Below are 20596 nucleotides of genomic sequence, written 5' to 3' on the forward strand. Positions count from 1 at the left end.
ACCCTCACACTGCAACTCTTGTGTGAGCCAACTCGCCAGTCAGTGGACACAGACAGCTGCTAGGCTAACAGTGTGCCTCTGTGTATGTCCACTCGCTTACAGGGTCTTTATTTACACCGCCAGCCGTGGCATGTGAGGGAGTACAGGTGCCCTGTCAGCAACGCACACACACACACACACACACACACACACACACACACACACAGTGCAGCTGTCCTACTGGTCTAGATACACCTGCACTTACTGGGCCACATAGAAACAAAGAGGACAGGAAAGCCTTTATTCTTTGTCAGGCATCCGCAGTCTGCTTTGGAACGCCCTGCCTGTGGAGCTGAGGCTAGCAAAATCAGTGTCTTCCTATAAATCACTTCTAAAAACCTATCTTTATCTTAAGGCTGTTTCTTAGTGGTTTTTGCCTCTTTCAGCGTTTGTTTTTAATTGTATTTTATTGTTATTTTTTGTTTTTTGTTACCCATTGATTCTATGTGTTGATTTTATGTATGCTGTTTTAACTGTATGCGGCTCCTGTATGTATGTACAGCACTTTATAACCTTGTTTGGAAAAGTGCTGTATAAATTCATTATCATTCATTATCTTTGTCACATACAGGTAGTAGGAATATTATGCAGGGAGGGAGATGGCCTCCATGAACCATTGGCTCCTTTCTTTATTAATGTTATGCAGAGAGGGAGATGCTCTCCATATTTTTTTCCAGCAATCATGGAATAATAGCACAATACTTTCCATTCTCTCTGTCCCTCTGAATGATGGGAAACAGAGGCACGCTCTGTCCCTCTGAATGATGGGAAACAGAGGCGGAAACAGAGACTGAAATCTCTGTTTTGTATCGACTTTCAACTTCTCTTAGATTAAACCGCGTGCAGACACGCACACACACACACACACACACACACTCTCTCTCCTTCACTGGCCTTGACTTTGTCCATCTGCAGCTGGCTAGATATGTGTCCTTTGCGACTCTCTGTTGTCCAGAATGTGTCACGGAGCGGATGTTCAGAGTTGTTTTAAAAAGCCTTTGTGGATGCTTACTCATGCCAAAATGTCTTTGTCTAGTCAAAATATATATATATTTTAAATCTTGCAACCTGTGCCTTTCTTTTTTTAATCTATATATACACATATATATAAATATACACAGCATACGTATATATATATATGTATATCCTGTACCAAACCTGTGATCAGTCTGAGGCCTGATAAAATAGTCCTAGTTAATAATTGGTCTCCTCAAACCGGAGGTAAATAAATGGCTACTTGTGCAAATCAACCACCTCCCAATAATGACACGGCTCGTCGTGGCTTCTGTCCATTAGAATGCACTGGCTGGCTGACATTTTTCACTGATGGATTTTCCACTTCTGTGATTGTTGAGGGGTGCCAACTGTCTATGAGTGATGGAGTGTGTACTGTGTAGTTCTGTATGTATGTCCCTATGTCTGAGCACGACCCATTGACCCGTGCAGCTGATGCTGATTGGGGTCACATTCAGGACACACACACACACAATTCAATTCAATTCAAAGGGCTTTATTGGCATGAGAAAACATACGTTTACATTGCCAAAGCAGAAAGAACAATACAACAATACAGCAATACAATCAAAACAAAAATTATGTACTTTGAAGGTCAGGATCTTCAATAGATCAACTTCTGTGTACCAAGATAACTCGATGCAGGTATAGTGCAGGAATATACACAATGATTAGTCTTTAGGGTGGTTGTGTTCCATTTGATATCCTTCTCCTATCACAGCAACTCACAAATCTTGCTGCTGTGTTTGCACATTGTTGTACTTCGCCCAGCAGGTATGGGAGTTTTTTGTCATTGGTCATGTTTTCAAAATCTCCGTGTGTGGTTGTAATCTGTGTGTAATCACACACACACACACACACACACACACACTGGTAAATAGAGCGGCACCCTGCTGGCCTCTCCCTCCCGTCCCAGTAAGAGAAGTGTCACTACCACACCGCGGTAAGAATAAAGTTCTTGTTCCTTTTGGAATGTTGCCTGTGGTATTGTGAATGACTCACTGACTGACTGGCCACAACAATGACAACAATGAAGGGGCTCGGCACTGGAGTTTTCTTTTTTTCCCTTCCTTTTCTTGTGACCGGAGAGATATATTTCCCGCCCAAAGTCATTTTAACTGCCTACTGTATCATATCCCGAGCTGTCTACAAGAAAGACATATAAGACAATCTCTGTCTTATATTGCGCTAGCCCCTCGTATATCAGCTATTAGTGTAGATTTCCGTCCTACACAAACATTAAATTCCCATTGACAATTAATGGAGAGTTTACCTTTATATGTGTCTGAGCAAATCGGCAATTTTTGTCCTACACAAAATGAAGAATTTATCCAATCCAATCTTTATTTATATAGCACATTTCACAACTCAAGGTTTACAAAGTGCTGTTCAGAAAGTTAAAATCTAAATACACTATAAAGCTAAAACATAAGACACCAGCAAAACCACACAGTAGAAAAGGACAACAAAGCCACAGAAAAGCACAACTCTCAAGCGGAATTAAAAGCCAAGGTGTACAGATGGGTCTTAAGGCGAGATATAAAAGTCTCGATGGTGGGGGCCAGTTTCACATGGGAAGGGAGCTCATTCCACAGTTTGGGGGCTATGACAGAAAAGACACAAGTGTCTGGGCAAATCAACATGATGTCATGATGACGTCATGATGATGTACGATGATAAGAGTGCCCCAGCTCACTTCACCCAGGTGTGATTTAGTTTTTTATAGATTATCTGATATTTAAATTGCTAAATGTTGCTAATTGCTTATTGATTGCATTTAAGAAAATGCATTTCAACCAATGAAAAAGTATTGAACACCTGGCAACCAACGTCTTTATACCTTTCATTGGTGGAAACCAAGATGTTGGGTTAATCCAAGGACTCTTTGAATCTAGAAAACAGGTATTTTCGTGTCTGCTTCAGGTAATTGCAGACGATGGATGAAAGAAAGAAAGAAAGAAAGAGAAAGAAAGAAAGAAAAGGAAGGAAGGGCTGGAAGGGGACAGATATTGGATTTGCATGGGATTGTTTGTGTCTCTCAGAACTACGTAACTAATTGGATTGACCTTGTTTCTGCTGTGACCATGTGGGTTAGCTCTGGTCTGGTGTAGTGATTGTGCTAAGTCACTCCCTCAGGCCTATAGTATACACTGTCAAGCAGCACCTCAGCACATCCTTTAGCCTCAGGGTTGGCCCACTAATGTTGGACATCCTTACATCAACGTCTAGCCTTAGGGTTGGCCCACTAATGTTTGACAGGTGGCCTACATACTGTACGGGTGTGTCGCTGATAAGACCACCTGTCGCAGCTTTCCTAGCTACAGGAGCTTTAGCAAAGTGCCCTGTATAATGACAGACCGGTCACGCTACACACACACACACACACACACACACACACACACACACACTACATTGAAGATTCAATTCCTTGCATTTATAGTAGCATTTGTCGTGCTGAGACGCATTGTGAGCTTGTAGATCTGCTATTCAAAAAAACAATGTAGACATGTTATACATTTTGATGCCCGCCTCATCTAGACCAGCGCAGTGGCTTTGTAGTTAGAGTGTCCGCCGTCAGGGTTCAATTCCCGTCCGGGTCATACCAAAGACTCTAAACAATGGGACCCAGTGCCTCCATGCTTGGCACTCAGCATCAAGGGTTGGATTGGGGGTAAGTCCCTGCGACATACTAGCGTCATGTTCAGGGGGTGTACTGGTAATGTACATCAAACAGGAGATAGGCTCCTGCCCTATGGGCCTCATGGCTCGGCAAGGCTATACTTACTTAGTTAATTTACCTCATCTAGACATGGATCATTGGAGTTTGGAAGCGCTCGTTGGAAACCATTCAATGCACATTATACACATAATGCAGGAGGCAGTGGGATGTTGCGTTATTGAAAACTCAGACATTTGCATGGAATCACCTGCATGGAATTTCTTGACAGACTGTAGCTCATAACATGTCTGCGACAGATTTTTATTGAATAAAAACTTTGCAGATAGAAAGAGAATAATTCAAGCCTTCCGTACAGCTGCAATGTTTGTGAGTTTAACGTCCTTTAACAGGTTCCGTCCATCCGACGTGTCCACACGTCATAAGCAATCCAACCGACGTGTGTACACGTCCTAGCGCATCTTCAATGATATCAAACGAGAGAAGAATATTCTGAATTGTCAGAGTAAAAGCGGCCATGTCTTCCCGGCACCCCAGAGATCCTATTTTGAAGGAATCCCGGGGCTGATTGTGTTAATACAATCGGATACGACATTACTGTTTGGATGTATGGGCTGTCAAGGCCAGGAAGTAGTTTTTGTCCGAAGTTATGCGTTCCCGCGTAACTTCCGGTTATGATGATGCTTCAGTAAGACCAGTGGGGGGGGGGGGGGGGGGGGGTGTGTGTGTGTGTGTGTGTGTGTGTGTGTGTGTGTGTGTGTGTGTGTGTGTGTGTGTGTGTGTGTGTGTGTGTGTGTGTGTGTGTGTGTGTGTGTGTGTGTGTGTGTGTAAGACCAGTGGTAGTGGTGTGTAGGTGGGTGTTTGCTAGGTAAACACTGGGCTCAGATTAGAGGATGGGAAGAACTCCAAAGTAAACCCTCCATGTGTGTGCAGAGGAGAGGAGGTTTTCGTCTCATGGAGTGAGAAAGAGGAGGAGAGGAGGTTTTCGTCTCATGGAGTGAGAAAGAGGAGGAGAGGAGGGTTTCGTCTCATGGAGTGAGAAAGAGGAGGAGAGGAGGGTTTCGTCTCATGGAGTGAGAAAGAGGAGGAGAGGAGGTTTTCGTCTCATGGAGTGAGAAAGAGGAGGAGAGGAGGGTTTCGTCTCATGGAGTGAGAAAGAGGAGGAGAGGAGGTTTTCGTCTCATGGAGTGAGAAAGAGGAGGAGAGGAGGGTTTCGTCTCATGGAGTGAGAAAGAGGAGGAGAGGAGGGTTTCGTCTCATGGAGTGAGAAAGAGGAGGAGAGGAGGGTTTCGACTCATGGAGTGAGAAAGAGGAGGAGAGGAGGGTTTCGTCTCATGGAGTGAGAAAGAGGAGGAGAGGAGGGTTTCGACTCATGGAGTGAGAAAGAGGAGGAGAGGAGGTTTTCGTCTCATGGAGTGAGAAAGAGGAGGAGAGGAGGGTTTCGTCTCATGGAGTGAGAAAGAGGAGGAGAGGAGGGTTTCGTCTCATGGAGTGAGAAAGAAGAGGAGAGGAGGTTTTCGTCTCATGGAGTGAGAAAGGAGGGAAAGAAATGTTGAAACGGCATGAAATCATTATTCACTCTCTTAACAGAAAACCTGGAAATGAAGGAGTACAGCTTTCAAGTGTTCCAGTGTTGATTTTGACAGTAAATTCCATTTAGTCTTAGTCATCTGAAATGTTTTACCTCTAGTCTAGTTTTAGTTGACTAAATGTCATAAGATGTTAATAGTCGACTAAATCTACAGTTGATTTAGTCGACTAAGATGTAAATGCGCATATTTTGGTGGGCCTTGATGGTGTCATAATGGCTGATTTTACACTTTAGTAGAGATCTGCTATTTTTAGAGCGCAACCAAACAGATTTTAGTGTAGTACATTTAGTGTAGTTATTTGTTGACAAAATTGTCAATATATTTAGTCTTAGCTTTAGTCATCATAGTTCCGTTTTTGTTTAGTTTTTATTTAGTTTTCGTCAGTGAAAAAAGGCAGTCAACGAAAACATTTTGTCATAGTTTTAGTGGATGAAGTGGTCTCCAAACTGCATTGAACCTCACAGCCTGTTTGTCTCACTGGCTTACATTTCTCAGTTGAAGTGATACATTGTAATGTGCACCAACAGCCGCAGCTGAAACAGTGTGTTGACAAGTTCCGCGTGCGTGTGTGTGTGCGTGCGTGCGTGCGTGTGTGCGTGGACAAAGAGAGAACAACTTTATTTGAAAAAATGAGGAGAAGAAGAAAAAGGGAAGCAAAAGATAAGAGTTAAAAGCAATACAACACTAAAATGTCAACTTCACCTGACACCTGCAGAGACTCATATCATATGACATTAAGAATATTCATGTTGGAGAAAGCCTTGCCCCCTCAGCCAGTACATTATTTAACACATTAGGTCAAACCAGACGTTCTTCTGTAGCTTACAAAACAGCAAGTCCTCAGCATAGTTTCAGTCAACAGTAACTGATAAATAACAATTGACAACAGCGCTGCATTGTTAGTGTAAGGGGGGAGGGAGTTTGGGCCATGAAGAGATCTCAGTGTTTACATTTTTTTGCAGGTTCCTGATCCTCTGTCTCATACTATAATGCCTCTAGTAAGTTATTTGACATAGCCCCATGCGAAGGGTCAGATGTCTCTCTTTTCAAGTTCCATGCACGTGAACATACTGTCTTTCTCTTTCTTTCTTTTTTCTTCTTTTTTTTGTACATAGTTTTCCTTTGCTTGTTTTTTTGTTTTGGCTTTCCTTGAATGATGTGGATGTTTCTACCCTCTTGTATCATGTTGCAGCTTCTTGGCATTCATGTGTGAGAAAGGAAAACAAGCCTTGTTAGTTCTGAAGGCATTTTTACGTGGCCTTTCGGAAGCACGCGGAAGATGAAAGCTAGCCATGGAACATTGTGTCTGCCCAGTGCCCGGTGGCTTTAGTTAAATGTCTGAGTCTGAAAAACACATTCAACGCCTATACTGCAAGAAACATTCATTAGAAATTAACAAGAATTCAAAAGGATGGTTTCAGAAAGTAAACTAAGTACATTTAATCAAGTACTGTACTTGAGTACAATTTTGAGATAGTATTGTCAGTACTTTTACTTCTACTCCACTAAATCTCAGAGGCAAATATTGCACTTTTTCTCCACTACATTGATTAGATTTATATTTTAGTTACTTTGTAGATTTTGATAAGTATATCACAAAAGTATATCACAAAACCTACATTAACCACTTCAACTATATACATTTCGGGCCATTTGAAAATAGCAGATCTACAAGCTCACCATTTTCATTTTATACATTTGAAAACTTGTAAAAAAGGGAAATTCTGCATTGAGTACTTTCTACTTTTTTATACCAATACTCTTGTGAGTACTTGTTCCACCACTGAGAATGTATTTTCATTCAGAAGTGAATTGCAGCTGGGAATGACCGTGAAATCGCAGCGCAGATGCTTCGAGATAGAGCTCCGTCACGTCACTGTTTTAAAAGCTCTGGTTGTTTTCTGGATTTATGTCTGCTAAACGCTGTGAATTAGGACATGACTCTGTTTTCCAGGCAGGACTTTGCATCTCCACCCCTCACCCACTCCCCCTCACATTCACATTCCAGCACACTGTACGGCCGCCAGGTTTTGGGATGCTCCTTTCCGCACCTCCTGCATTTCCGCTCCTTCCGCTGGTGTCTGGACTGTTTTCCCGTCCGTTTCCCGCCTTACACTGAGGCCCCTTTGTTGTTTTTACAGAGGACAGCTTTAGCCTTGCTTGCAGCAGCGAGCCCGCACAGCAGTGTTGATTTTGTGGACTAAAACTATGACGAAAGATATTCGTCGGCTACCTTTTTCACAGACGAAAACTAAATAAAAACTACGCTATGATGACTAAAATCTAATACTAAATACACTGACAATTTCATCAATAAATAAAATACTAGACTAAAAGACAAGTCATCTTATGTTTGGTTATGCTCTCAAAATAGCTCAAAAAATCGCGTTGCAAAATCAAATGTGAAATCAGCCATTACGATACCATCAAGGCATCGCCAAAATAACATTTTGTCAACAAAATTCATATGATATTGACTAAAATTGACTAAAACATTTCAGATGACTAAAATATGACTAAAACTAAATAAAATTTTAGTCAAAAGACTATGACTATAACTAATTCAAGATGTGCTGTCAAAATCAACACTTCTACACATTTCTATTTATTCAGTCTAAACAGAGATGTACAGTATGTATATTAGATGCAAAAAGACAAAAATTGTTAATGTGCTTTTTTATATTAAGCACAGTGAGAATGCAAGCAGAGGGATTCCAGTTTCGTTTAGCTTTAGCTTGAGAAATGTCTCATCAGTGTATTAATCAACCCTGGAATTCCTCATGGCACACCTCCACGCTCAGGAAGACACAACACATCATAAACACATCATGTTATGTGGAGGAGGAAGAGCTGTCCTGATTTATTGAGGTTCAAGACTCCAAGCACAAACTGCCACCTTCCTGGCTCCTATTCAGGTTCAAAGGAATGTGGATTCTTAGGACATTAAGACTTGTTTTTATTTGCAAAGAAAATTGTCAAATTTAGTCATCATAGCTCAGTTTTTATTTAGTTTTCGTCAGTGAAAAAAGGTAGTCGACGAACATTTTTCGTCATAGTTTTAGCGAAATGAACACTGACTCCAATGGGCCACCACAGAAGCAGGCTGCAGTTGATGAAGCCCATATATTGACTCAAGGCTCTGAGAGTGAGTGGGTTCAGTGTTTGCTCTGAAAGATAGGCATGTTTTCCTAATCCCAGAGCACATTTACTTAGTGCTTGTCAAACACATCCTATACGGGGAGTCAAATTGACTCGGGCTACTCGACCCTCTGTCATCGTTGACACACTGCTGCTGATTGGGGGGTGTGCACCTAATCACAGGATTGTTTTTGTAATTAGCTGTATCTTATTGGGTTTATAGTTATAGTGTGATGTGTGGGTTGGGGTGCATGCATGGACATGTGTTCAGAAGAGAGTGATAGAGAGACACAACATACTGTCTTAACAACTTCAAATAGCAGATCTACAAGCTCACCTGTTACATCACGACATTTTTAACTTTTTGTTTTGTAACTTGGCAAAGTATGGTTGTTGGAAAGTTCTTATCAGCAGGAATGTGTAGCCTACTTAATTAAAGCTGTACTTAAAACACTCAGCCAGCAACAGAGATACTTGAGTGTCATCTTTCCAGGAACAGACAAGGGAACAACATTTCTAGGTTTTACGACTGTAAACCTGCTTGTACCACACTAGAAGCTTCTAACGCCACATGTCTGTGTCGCAGTGCGGTCCGAGTGAGAGACACACACACAAAGCGTACATTCTGTACGAAGGCAGACAGCGATGTGTCTTTCCCCACTGAGCGCGTGTTTTTCGTGCTGGGCAGGTTGTGTTGTTGTTGTTCCGTGTTGTTGTTTCTCCGTGGATGTCGTGTGTTCGCTGTCCATGTCTATTGTTTTAAGGTTGTAGGAAAGCCCCGCTGTGATTGTAATTGCCTAATCGCATCACGGAAAGGGAAACCACAGAGCTCGGTTGAAAACGCACATGTGCAGACTGTAGAGTCTGTGATGTAGGCCCTATCACAGCCGCAGAGCACAGGCGTCTATGACTTGCCAAACAAGTGTGTGCTCACAAGTTGTCACTTCTCAATTGTAATAATAGATGAACCCTAATAATATTATTAGTTATTGCATTTTAGGATTTATACTGCCATGGCATCTTGCAGTCCTGCTGCGAGTTGTAATGTTGTCTTTTAGTTTGGAGAGAGACCTCCTTTATTGAATTGTCAGTAGTTGTTTTACCTTTTCACAGGTATCTATGATTGAACATAATGTCTGAAGCAAGCTAAGCCTTCAGTGAAAAGGTCTTTGAGAACCTCTAGCAGATGTGTAAGACATTTGATATACTGTATGTATTTAATTCCCAGGTTTGGCACAGCATAGCATGACGTAGCCTAAAGCAATACTGACCCACTGTGAGTGCACAGCCACACCCATGTCTGCATGCACTGCTGCATTGGGCTGGCACACATTCAGATGGAGGACTCTGGGGGGGGGGGGGGGGGCGTGTGTGTGTGTGTGTGTGTGTGTGTGTGCGTGCGTGCATGCTCGTGACCACTGTGAGGGTGTGTGTGTTCGTGACCACTGTGAGGGTGTGTGTGTGCAACATGCATACTGTTGTACAGTACATGGATCAATATAACGGATGCAGGCTCTTGGTTGATTGTACGCGACTACAATCTTGCGCTCCTACAGCACGCTCGGTCTAACACCACGCAGTCCGTGTTGTTGTTGTTTCTCAGTGAATATTGTGTGTCCGAGTGAGACACACACACACACAAACCATACATTTTTGTTTCCGTATTGAGAGAGAGATGTGGTGATGTTGTTCGATGCCATACAGAAAAGGGCTCTTTCAGACTTTCACTTTCAACACCGAGCGAGAGAACTGCAAAAGCTGGTTGTAGGAATGCCGCGCTGTGATTGGCCAGTAGTCGCAGATCCCACAACGCTGGGTTGAAGACGCAGAGGTCAAGACAGTGACGTATCACGGCAACAAAGCACAGGTGTCTGCATGCTCCGCAGAGTATGCGGAAGCTCAGAGTAAAAGAGGCCGTGTCTTTCCGGCACCCCAGAGCTCCTATTTTGAAGGAATCCCGGGAATGATTGTGTTATAGGGATATTTCACTTTAAAATAACTATTGGTCATTTCATCGTCTACTCAGGCTTATGTGAACGCCCCAGACAGTTCTTACTCAATTCAGTATTAGTTATTTGATATTGACTTTAGCTGCCTGCCCCTATCATATATACATTGGAGAAGTGGTACCCAAAAAGCTGTACGCAATACGTTGTACCCAGAAGAAACCCAAAGCCACAACAGCTACGTCGCTATTGCCACCCACAACACCATCTTACACACTCACACGGGCAGTGACGTCACACACTTACCTTTTGCAGTGTTCAAAAGCTATCTCCTCATAAGCCGCCCGACGACAAAGCAGACCACCAGCCGTCAAACAATAGTCTTTGCACTGCCAAATTAATGCCTCCCTTCCACACTCACGCCGGCAATGCATTTGTTTAATACAAACTTTATCGGCCCAATCACCCACACCCCCGAGTATGCTGTTGCCCCAACAGGGCCAGAAACAAGGCCTTTAAACTACGCTACTTACATAAACTACAACTCGCTTACAATTCCCAAACCTGGCAACACTGCCCTGGCTCACACGTCACCAGCTCTGTTCTCTCCGTCCGTCTATCTCACAATCGCCAGCCATCTTGCTTTTTATTTATATGGGCGAGTGGAAATGTAATGCAAATAAATTAATTATAGGTCCAGCAACCAAATCATGATGGTCTGTTTGTGCTCAATAGGTCACAATAACATTCCGATTTTAGGTGTTGTGTTTTGTATGACATTTTGGCCAGTAGTTTTATATCTATCTCAGTGACCACAACGTTAGCAGCATTTGATGACAGGTTGCCATAGCAACGTACAGTGTGCGCAGACCTAACGTGAGTTGTTTACCACAGAAACACACGATGTAACATTATAAACTCATGTAACCTTGTGTGTCTAGATTGCCCGTTTTTTATTTGACCAAGACAAACCATGCTAACGGTGTTAGCGCGTTAGAATCACACAGCTTACAGGCTCAGTGTTGCATGTAGAATACTTTCAAACATGACAATCCAAACGTTTTTAATGTGAGATGTTCTGGTGAGTTGGTGATCACAGAGGATTGTGTATTATATCAACCTGGGATTTTATAATAGGCTATAAATTGCATTTTAGATTATTTTTTGTCTCATGAAAAGCGTTAATGACCTGAAAATGAAAAACCATTTATTTTATTTCAATTGAAGTTTGCTTTGGACGAATGCAACTACAACATGCGCGCCGTTACTACATGTGGAGTCAACTCCCGCAATGTCCTTCTTCCCATAGTGCGCGGCAACGTAATCTGGAATGAGTGCCCGCAAAGCGGGCATGAAATTCTAGTTCCTATACAATTTACAATTACAATTTCATCAAAAACACCCATATGTTTTTCTGGTGACTGATAGTGTTTTTAACTTTTTTTGGGAAAAGAAGCGCTTCCAGCAGGAAGATGAAGGAGACAAAAAAAATCTAAAATAATTATTAAAAATCACACCTGTGTGAACTGAGTGGCGCAACTCCCCTCCTCTCTCTCTCTCTCTCTCTCTCTCTCATTAACAGGCAACATTGCAGCACTATCTCTCTCTCTGTTTCTGGCACAACAGCGCCCCTACTGGTGCTCATAGTCATACTGGTGCTCATAGTCACATAGGTTAACGTCACATAGGTGAACACATAGGTGAGTGAACACGGACATTGCTGTTCCTTGGAGTGGTTGCACTACTCAAAAACTAGATAAAGTGCCCCTCTGGGCACAGGTCTCCACCAGGGCAGGTCAGGTTGTGGCCTCCTGGTGGCGCTATATTAGGTCAATGTGAAAACGGTGTCATTTCTTCTTACGCCCTGGATGGCAATTGGATGATTTGAGGCATTTTGTTCCAAAAATGTGTTTTGCAAAAATCCACCTGTTGGTGGCGCTATAACAGGCCAATGTGAAAAGGGTGGGATATATTCCTCAGCCTAGTAGGACAGTCTGTGAAAGATAAGATGTAAATTGCACACTGCATTCATGATTTGAGGCTTTTTGTTCAAAACGGGTCAATCCTGCCAACTTCGAAAGCCAATGTTAGCCAATTAGGATGGAATCTGAAATATCGGACAGATCCGTCTTGAACACATGACTATAGAGAGAGTGCGTAACGATTTGCGGGATTTTTGGACAGAATCTGTAATATTGTTTTTCAAAAGTCGGTCTCCTGGTGGCCGTTCTGGAAAATTTGGGGCAGAGGATCATCGTTGGCATGCAGGGAGAGTGTGTGCAAAATTTGGCATCGACCGGGTTAATGGTGCCTGGGATTAGCTGGACACACACACACACACACACACACACACACACACACACACACACAAACATACAAAGCATACTCTCTCCCCATGCCTTCGGCTTGGTGGAGACAATAAATGAAAACAGTAAATGAAAAAACACGGCCCCCTGACGTATTAGGAGGGCAATATGAGTCATCAGAAAAAAAGGACATCTGAATCTTCACACATCCTTTTCTCTAATGGCAGCTGGGGAGAAAAATAAACAAAGGTCCTCTTGTGTCTATTCCATTGATTTGCCCTTGAAGATGAAAGGAGTATACAATGCACCCTGTGCACATAAGCACACATTGGTCACTGCCATTGATTTAAAGTGCTGTCTACTAGTAATAGTGCTTTAGGCTATTTTGGAAGTTGTCATAGTTGTCAACTTGCCATTATAGCACAGGCTCTGTTGTTGGATTCTATCAAAGCTGTGTTCATTTTAACAGCAGTTTTGTTTTTTAGTTTTGGTCATTTCAATAAATTCCATTTAGTGTTTGTCATATTTTAGTCATTTGAAATGTTTTAGTTTTAGTCTAGGGCCGTGATGGCATTGAAATGCCTGATTTTATACTAAGCGGTGTGCCGAAAATAGGCGATCTACAAGCTCATAAATGTATAGTCTTAGTTGGGTTTTTTTGTCATCATAGCTTAGTTTTAATTTATTTTTTCTCTGTACAAAAAGGTAGTCGACGAACATCTTTCGTCATATTTTTAGTCGACGAAATCAACACTGTATCAAAGTCAAATTCCTAACTGTTACACAATACAGGAATGATTATGGATTCTAGCTGGCCATTAGTGGTTTATGTAACACTCTGCACATAAATTCACAGTGGAACAGAGACTTGAGTATCTTTCAAGGAATTGTCACAAATTATCTCACGTTGTCCCAGCATTCAAAAGGTTGTATATCATTCAAAGTTTCAAGTCTTACATGATCCCTAGCGTCCCCATTCTGGGCTAGATGGGGATAACTTGGTGTCGCCATAATAGCCCCAGCTGGCCTACGACGAGAGGCTGCCACCCGCGCCCTGGCAAGAAAAGCCCAGGAACACGACTGGCACCTCCTCCATGACACCACAACTATGGCAACGTCTCCAAGCAGACTCAAGTCCCGCCACCCATACAATCTGGCTGCGCAAGAGCTGCTTATTTCCATCCCGGAGGATCTGACAACTAAAGCCTGGCTGGCGGCAGCATTGAAGCAGGAGTGGGAGTCGGCAGGACAGACACATTTACACCATTATGTCCCGGATCCTGGAGGTGGCGTCGACGGAGAAGACCTACCTCGCCGGCAATGGACCCTCCTCAACCGCCTACGCACAGGGGTCGGCTGCTTCAAAGCGTCCATGAAGAAGTGGGGCCTAACAGACAGCGCAGCGTGCGAGTGCGGGGAGCCTGAGCAGACTGCCAACCACATCATCAGCGCCTGTCCCCTGCATAGACCACCTTCAGAGGAGGGCCTCTTCCGAGTGGGACCTGAGACGAGGGCATGGCTACACGACACAACGCTGGACATATGACCATACACGAAAGAAGAAGGTGTCGCCATCACCAGGGAGGTAATGATTCCCCACGGCAGGCCAGAGGCGTCGTAACTTTAGGGCCTTGTCCATAAAGATAATGCATTGCACGTTGGCTCATCTTTAACATAAAACATGGATATAAATTTGAGTGTAGAGTTTTATTCCAACACGGAGCGACTGGTGAGACCAGGATACTCTATTGGGCATTATGTTTAGGGGAACAATAACACCCCGAGTTGTTGTGATCATGTTAATTCCGGGTTTTACTCTTCTCTGGTAGTCAAAGGATCACGCACGCATAGGTTGGCGAAGAACACCACCCTAGTGCAAACACTGAAAACACCCGTGTACAGTATGTTAAAATACCCCAGCAAGCCAAATGATGTCATGATGACGTTATGATGCCGTCCTCCAGTGACTCCGGTCCCCATAATTATGGGGATGATCTTTACGTTATTTCCGGGACGTCTTCACCGGTTGAAATAATATAGCTTATTCTGAGCCAGATCTGACCAGTTATGATATGACTTAAGTTGATCTGACCTTGATCAGACTCTCTCTGATTCATCCAGGGACGTCCGTCTTACTACTGGGCAGAATTCATGTTGGTTGAAATCAGGTGATATTATGGGCCAGATCTGACTAGTCTTGGTTTGACTTGATCTGGCCCCAATCGAGACGTCACTAATTCGTCCAGGTCCCGACGTGCTTGCTGGGAAATCCTTGGCATGCATAGACATAGGTCTTTCTTGACAGATTTAAGATTGACATGAAATAATATTGATATTTTGAATGTTCTGATGCAGCATTGTATGTATTGGTGGGCCTGGCAGTGGCTACACTGGGGACGGAATTGGCTGCTCCGGTGGGCAGGTTGTGCGTAAGCTCCGCACGTGAATAACGCAAGTTAATAGATTACGCAACTGCTCTATTTTTCCGTGTGTCTGCGTCGGTTATGCAGCCATTCACCATTGGAGGAAAAATATATATAAATACGGAACTCCCTGCGGGATGAGCAAATTGTCAGTGCAGCCACCTAGCTGCATACGGTTCCCTTCTGTCCCCAGTGTAGCCTCCTGTGTACTACAGTGTGGGTAATGGACAGTTATTTGGAGCTAAACAATTGGGTCTTGTTCTTCCATTAGTGACTCACAGGCGTGGACTGCGTGGGAGGAATGACAGCCACACGTGACTATCAAATATCAACTCCTCTCCTGCTGTCTTCTGGCAGCTATAGTATAGAGGCGTGTTGAACAGCTCTGGACAAATGTTGACCAAACGTGTGCTAACTGTGAAGACATCCATCCATTCATGTTGATGTGTGCACTAATTAGTACATTATAGAAATTGAACCAAAAGTGCAATGAAGTTCTTTGAACTTTATTGCCAGCATCCTTTCTCTGTTCTCTTTCACGTTTCCCATGCATTTATTTTCTCATTCATCCCTAGTCTCTGGGTTACCTTATTCTCTCTCATTACTTTCAGAGAATAGTTGGGCATGGAATATACCAGTGTTGATTTTAAGAGCAAATTTAGATTTAGTTTATAGTCATAGGGCCTGTTTTTGTCTGCGCTAAACCCCTGATCCGTAAACTTATTTTATAGTCTTTTGAGTAAAATTGTATTTAATTTTAATGCATTTTGCACTAGATCAAAATCAACACTGGTATATTCCATGCCCAACCATTCTCTGAAAAGAAAGGAGTTGCAAAGCTCATGTTTATGGCTCTGAATGAAGGGGGCTTCTCTTTCATAACATTACCCTCTTTCTTACACTTAGGAAACCAAACACTATTATGCAAGACTAGTTGAGAAGTTCATCCAGAGGGGAAAACGTGACTTATTCCTTTACAAGATTTCTGTCACATGGCGGGAAAGAGCAGATCAGAGAGTTGAGCAATCAGAAGAATGAATGAATGGGCCGAGCATTTCGTAACAAGACTATGACTAAAGAACAGAGGAGAGACTGTGTGCCCGCTAGGGTGATAAAATGACATCACATCAAAGACTGTGTGCCTGCTAGGGTGATAAAATGACATCACAGCAAAGGAATCTCTACAATGTTTGAAAGGAAACCTGTAAGGCCTCTCTCTGCCTTTCCTTCATACACTTTTACAGCAGTGGTGTGAAGTAACTAAGTACATTTACTCTACTGTACTGTTCGTTTATAGGTAATTTTACTTGATGATGAGGATCAGCATCTCCAAATCTGAGGCCATAGTAGGAAACCGATGGATTGTGCAGTCCAAGTAGGGAATGAGACTGTGAGATGGAGAATGGCTGATTTAAGCAGTCGCATCTGTCCTGAGTCAAACTAGAACTGAACTCAGAGCTGGGTGTGGCTGCACACCTGTTGTGCATGGACTTGATCAAGGCACAACAGGATAAATCAGTCACTGGAAGACGGTTTCTGAACTGCCCACAGCCCTCCTATGAGACACAGACCGAGTAGAAAAAAATTGCACAATTTAGTGAGGACCTATTATATGAAGATAGGTTGAAAAGTGGTGAAGTGGCACTTCAGCACTATACATTTTTAGCCGATCTACAAGCTCGCGATGCGGCGCATTGTGAGCTTCTAGATCAGCTATATACACTTCGTTGAAATTGCACATTACAGTCACACATTCACACACACACATTCATACATCGATGGCAGAGGAAATTACGCAATGAAGGCACCAACCTGCTCATCGGGAGCAGTTAGGGGTTCAAGCCAGAACACTTTGACACTAACTCTGGGAGAGCCCGGGACCCAACTGGGAATGTCACGTTCCCATCCGGCCGCTCTACCCCTGATCCACTGCCGCCCACAGTCACATGCACGGGCGCACACACACACACACACACACACACACACACACACACACACACTCACACACCAATTAGTACGAGTTAAACAGGTTTAGTGATTGACAGGTAGATGAGGTCCCACCCACTATGAGTTGTTGAGGTATCATTTCCTATTTCATCGCCTTGTTATTTAACGTTTCCGTTTGTGTTGACAAGCCGTTTGCTTGCTGCTAGCTCACCGCACGCACGCACACAAAGCTGAGCCCCAGCAAACCATCACTGCATCTCTAAATTTAGCTTTGTAGCAAGTACTGTGTGTAAACAGACCACACACACACACACACACACACACACACGCTTCTCTTACAACACATGGGCCAGGCACACATAACAGCAGCATGTGCGTACAAGTCTTTTGTCAATCATCATACTGTCTTATTTGCCTGTCTGTGTTTTGTTTTTCCTCCTCTCTCACAGTGTGTGTGTGTGTGTGTGTGTGTGTGTGTGTGTGTGTGTGTGTGTGTGTGTGTGTGTGTGTCTGTGTGTGTGTGTGTGTGTGTGTGTGTGCGCGTGCATACAGTGAGGATCGATAGAGAGGATGGGAGCATGATGTATCATGTAAACAATGATGTACTTGTATAACCTTCAAATTAGGAGGCTCTCTGGTGTACTGTACCTCCCACAATGCACCTGTCCTGCACACCAACATTCCACATAAATAACAGTGTACTGTAGGCCCTGGGGCGATGTTATTATCATCTCTGGTTCCCTTGCAGATCTTTTGCTGCAGGACCATTCTTCTGATTCAAAACAGACCCTCTCTCTCTCTCGTATGAGGGAACGACACAGAGGTGACACTAACAGTGTTGATTTTGACAGCACATCTTTATGTAGTTTTAGCCAGTAAGTCTTTTGAATAAAAATCCATTTAGTTTTAGTCATCTGAAATGAAATGTCTAGTTTTAGTTGACTGAATGCCATACAATTTTAGTCCTTTGACTTTGACTTTTTACTGGGGCCAGTTCCGAATTGCAGCCACCTGTAAGTACGTTTTTTGAAAGAGTAGGGAGTCTAGGGACTCACACTTCTTTATGGCTGTTGGTAGGGCGTTCCACACACTTGTGGCATAGCAGGAGAACAAATTGAAACCCTTGTTCGTACAAAATCAGGGTTGAACGCACCCTGGGCAAGACCTACGCTGTAAAGACTATCATTTGTTTGGGCGGAAGTTGCGGGATTTTAGCGGAAGTATCGCCCAAGGAAATTACGTTGATGCTTTACAAATCGTTTACATTCTCCGTGAATGAAACAAGTGTTGTGATTGGTTGGGAAAATATCATATCCGGGGGAAATACATAGCTTCTCTGCCTTATGTTGTGACCAGGCTTTTCTTTTCGCAGATAAGTAAGCCTGGGACCGATATGCTAACTCTGGTGTTGTGACTGTGGTCTCGATTGATGTTTTTGAAGTAGTTAAACAGGTTACAGGTACTGTATACTGTATATGATACAGAGCCTCAAACAGGCCTTGAGTTGTCTGTCCATCAAGCCTCTCCCTGATGGAGGTGAAATATGTACATGTTGGTGTTTCTCTTGACAGTACTGTGCAACGCCTCATGTGTGTGTGTGTGTGTGTGTCAACTGCGGTGATTCAACTTAATCTAGATGTAGCAGGAATCGGTCGCATGCCTTAGAGCAGTAGTAAGAGGAAACACACCACACACAGAGAGAGAGCTTTACAGCAGATATAGGAGTAGCCAGTTAGCCACACAGCTTAGGCTACTCTGTTGACTCATTAGTAAAACAAAAAGTCACTCTCTTGCCATTCAAAAATGAACGCGAGTTGATTCCTTCCATTCCACAGGGTCCTTATCAGTGGTGGAAAAAGTACGTAAGTTTTTACTTAAAGTATCAAAAGGAAAAGTACAGAATGTCCCATTTAACACTAGCATGTCTGAAGTATTCAAGTGTCTCATGTCTCAAGTTTTCAAATCGATATTAAATAATCTTTAGAAATAGCCGATCTACAAGTTCACAATGCGTTGCAAAGTGGTTACTGTATGTTTTGTAATAATTAACTAGTGTTTTGCAAATGAACTAGTTTTAATACTATTATTGTTACCGTATTTTAGCTTCCCGTCTCTAGGCAAAGCTTGGTTCCATGGTGTGACGTCATTGAAATCCAAAACCTCTGTGCACACGTGTGCATGCAAGCAATGTTTTAGCTGTGTTTTTCTCGGAATTGAGGTGATATGAGGTGAGGGACGATGTTAGGAGCTCAATAAAAAATATTGCGATGTCCCGAGTATTAGCGCTTAGGATGCCAACGACTGTGGCACGGAAATGGCTGATTACTACTTCCGGTTCACGGAGCCGGTTCACGGGGTCTTCTTCGCTGCCTTTTTTGTGCATTCTGTTGGTACTGGTCCAGAGCGCTGTCCCATTTCATGTTTTAGTAAACAAGTTAAAGTATACAATATTTGCCTCTGAAATGTAGTGGAGTAGAACTAAAAGTACAGAAAATGTGATGTACTCGAGTAACACCTCAAAATGCTACTTAAGTAAATGTACTTAGTTACTTTACACCACTGGATACAAACTAGGTCTATTCCGGTGGTTCTCACAGTGCCATGATGCAAGTCCAGTGGTGCCACAGAATACTTGGTACTTGGACCCTCTATGCTTAGTAAAACAGACCTGGGCTTCAGTTTGGTACTTGGACCCTCTATGCTTAGTAAAACAGACCTGGGCTTCAGTTTGGTACTTGGACCCTCTATGCTTAGTAAAACAGACCTGGGCTTCAGTTTGGTACTTGGACCCTCTATGCTTAGTAAAACAGACCTGGGCTTCAGTTTGGTACTTGGACCCTCTATGCTTAGTAAAACAGACCTGGGCTTCAGTTTGGTACTTGGACCCTCTATGCTTAGTAAAACGGACCTGCGCTTCACTGTACTTTGTGGGACAGAACTGGAGACACGTTGCTACCAGTGATACACAACGGAACTGAAAAGATCCCCCTGTGTTTTCCCACAAAGACACTCACATAGAACAGATGTCATGTGTGAGGGCACTTTCATTTGCATTCTTGTACCCTCTGAGAAAATCTTTCAGATTCTGGATTATTATAATTTTTATTTATTTTTAATTGTGGCTTTCGCCTTTATTTTATATATGTTTTATGGAGGGATAGACAGTAGGCTGAGAGATGGGGGGTGACAGCAGTAAAGGTTATTATTATTATTATGAGTCCTCTAGAACTGGTGGTTGTCGAACGTTTCATTTTCAAGCCCCCCCTTAACTCTGAGAGTGTACACTCTAGTCTACAGCTACAGACCTGCTATGGCCATTCAGGGCTAGCTCTTTTCTAGGCTAGCTCTGTTTCTGCTAATATTATTTGTCCACTCAATCTTGTATGTCCGTGACAAAAATGTCCAGCATGGCGATGACCCCTGAAACAGACATCATTACATTTGTGTTAAGAAGCTGCTGGTCTCGTTGCAAATTGCTAAATCACCCTTAGAGCCACAGTTTGTGTTAGAGATT

General features: G+C 43.0%; 1 protein-coding gene across 6 annotated transcripts in view; it reads left to right on the top strand.

Moving 5' to 3' along the window:
* Positions 1 to 20596, top strand: part of myo9aa (myosin IXAa) — a 133835-nt gene that overhangs the window by 39142 nt on the left and 74097 nt on the right. The window lies entirely within an intron of this gene.

The sequence above is a fragment of the Protomyctophum bolini genome (assembly GCF_963924005.1).
Source record: "Protomyctophum bolini genome assembly, chromosome: 1".
In the NCBI taxonomy this organism is placed as follows: domain Eukaryota; kingdom Metazoa; phylum Chordata; class Actinopteri; order Myctophiformes; family Myctophidae; genus Protomyctophum; species Protomyctophum bolini.